Below are 2,897 nucleotides of genomic sequence, written 5' to 3'. Positions count from 1 at the left end.
GTGAAGGGGAGATGTGGCAACTTGACAGCTGCTTATCGGATTGAGGGAGTGGACAGAAAGACCATTTCAGACACGGCCGCCATATCAGAACTTGAAGCTGTCAACAGTACAAAGTACACCGAGCTAAGGGCCACATTGGTGAAAGGGGAGAGTCTGGCCAACTTCGCTAAACGCTGCAAGGCCTGTATTGTGGAAGAAGGCCTCCAGGACCAAGTGGAGGACATGAAGAAAGCAGGGACGTTGCTGGCAATCTGCAAGCGCTCTTAGATTAGATTTTAGCAGTCAGCCTCACTGAGCACGAAACTCCGCTGTAGAGAGGGAGGGAAAGTTCATCACCGTGGCGTAGAGGAGGGTAGAGGAGTTTTATGTGGACTCATCTGAGATTATCGTGATCACTTGGTGCACATGTTGTGTAATGAGTGGCATCAAGTGATCGCTTCTTCTTAAGGCGAATAATGTGTCTCCTCTCACCTTTCAGTCCAAGCATTCCGAAAACCCATTCTCTCCTCCAGGTCCTTCTCAAAGAAATCAGCCTTGTTACGGCTCGTGCACACCATGAAACGCTTGGCGGCATGCCTCCTGTGAAAGCCTCTTTGACGCTGCATCTTGATAGGCTGTCTTGCTCCATTTCCGCATCTGATTGGTCCATTTCAACGCCGCGCCCCCTGCCGCAGGAACCGCCCACCGCCTCTAGTCTGCGAAACGCTGGGCGGTTCCTGCGGCAGGGGGGCGCGAGGTTGAAATGGACCAATCAGACGCGGAAATAGAGCAAGACAGCCTATCAAGATGCAGCGTCAAAGAGGCTTTCACAGGAGGCAAGCCGCCGAGCGTTTCATTGTGTGCACGAGCCGTTGGCCACAATTTGGCACAGTGCTCCCCTCAGGAAAGGAGGAGAATTTATCACCGTGTGGAGGCCACAGTGAGGGACTGTCTCTTCCTCTCCTGAGGGTAGAGGACTTGTATGTGGACCATGAGCGCTCATGATTTACTGAGAAATGATTGTATCCAGCATTGTCCATCGCGTTCAGATACACTCTCCACTCATCTGAGATTATCGTGGTCCCTTGGTGCACATGTCGTGGAATGAGTCGCATCAAGTAATGGCGTGATCGCTTCTTCTCAAGGCGAAGAATGTGTCTTCTCACCTTTCAGCCTAATCATTCCAAAAACCCATTATCTCCTCCTCCAGGTCCTTCCCAAAGAAATTTGCCGTGTTACTTAGCCACAATTTAGAACAGTGCTCCCCTCAGGAGAGGAGGAGAATTCATCGCCGTGTGGAGGCCACAGTGATGAACTGTCTTCCCCTCCTGTGGGGAGCGTTGTTCCCAATTGTAGTTAACAAGGCTGATTTTTCTCTGTCCGTATGTAACTGTCACTGAAGGGAGAGACACAGAGGTTTAGATTGTTTTTTTATTTAATGTGCAAAAAAGGAGGCGGTGTATTGGTTATAACTTGATTGTTGCAGCTGTTATTTGTTTTTAATATTTGCTGCCATGTTGACAGGATCTCTCACCTGTACATTTCATATCAACATTTCATATCACAAAGCACTTTATTCAGAGTCATTAAAGAACTCCGAGAGGAATATTTTTCTGCTGCTTTCCAGCCTCAGTGAGTACGACTCCGTTGTAGAGAGGAGGGGAAAGTTCATCACTGTGTGGAGGCCACAGTGATGAACTGTCTCTTCCTCTCTGGGGTACACTCTTCCCAATTCGAGCTAACAAGGCAGGTTTTTTTCTCCTTATTTATGCAGATTTTATAATTTGTTTATTTATTATACTATTTACATTTTCAAAGTCCAGCAGTCAGCCTCAGTGAGCACGACTCTCCGCTGTAGAGAGGAGGGGATAGTTCATCACCGTGTGGAGGCCACAGTGATGAACTATCCCTTTCTCTCCTGAGGGGAGCGCTGTGGCTAACAAGGCTGTTTTATTTGTCTTTATTGGCTCAGTTGGATTTGTTTTTTATTTAATGTGCTTGTTCCAAATGTGTTGTGTCCCATATCTGTTGGAGGTACATTTCTATCTGTGCTGCCATCTTGACAGGACAGGAGGACAGTGGTAAAAACATTTTTGACTTCCTCCTGTTGTACTTGTTTTTCATATTTCCCCCTGATGGGTTAGAATTAGGTATATAATAAGTGTGGATTAATTTAACCCCTACCCGACCCCTAAGAATGTAGAAGGAAGATGTAATGTTGCATGGTCATTAACAATTGAGACATATTTGTTCGGTAAGGTGATGCTTACTAACATGTTAAGTAATGGTAAAGTAAGCAGGAAGTAATGGTATATTCCTTAGTCACAACTCAGTAAGATGTACTGCTTTACTTGAGGGGTCACACACATGTTAACTAATGGTAAAGTAAGCAGGAAGTAATGGTGTATTCCTTAGTAACTACTCAGTAAGATGTACTGCTTCACTTGAGGGGGCACAAACATGGGAACTAATGGTAAAGTAAGCAGGAAGTAATGGTGTATTCCTTAGTAACTACTCAGTAAGATGTACTGCTTCACTTGAGGGGGCACAAACATGGGAACTAATGGTAAAGTAAGCAGGAAGTAATGGTGTATTCCTTAGTAACTACTCAGTAAGATGTACTGCTTCACTTGAGGGGGCACAAACATGGGAACTAATGGTAAAGTAAGCAGGAAGTAATGGTGTATTCCTTAGTAACTACTCAGTAAGATGTACTGCTTCACTTGAGGGGGCACAAACATGGGAACTAATGGTAAAGTAAGCAGGAAGTAATGGTGTATTCCTTAGTAACTACTCAGTAAGATGTACTGCTTCACTTGAGGGGGCACAAACATGGGAACTAATGGTAAAGTAAGCAGGAAGTAATGGTGTATTCCTTAGTAACTACTCAGTAAGATGTACTGCTTCACTTGAGGGGG

Source organism: Poromitra crassiceps, assembly GCF_964638095.1.
Source record: "Poromitra crassiceps genome assembly, chromosome: 11".
Lineage (NCBI taxonomy): Eukaryota > Metazoa > Chordata > Actinopteri > Beryciformes > Melamphaidae > Poromitra > Poromitra crassiceps.
The sequence above is the reverse complement of the archived record's forward strand: the minus strand, read 5'-3'. Positions refer to the sequence as shown.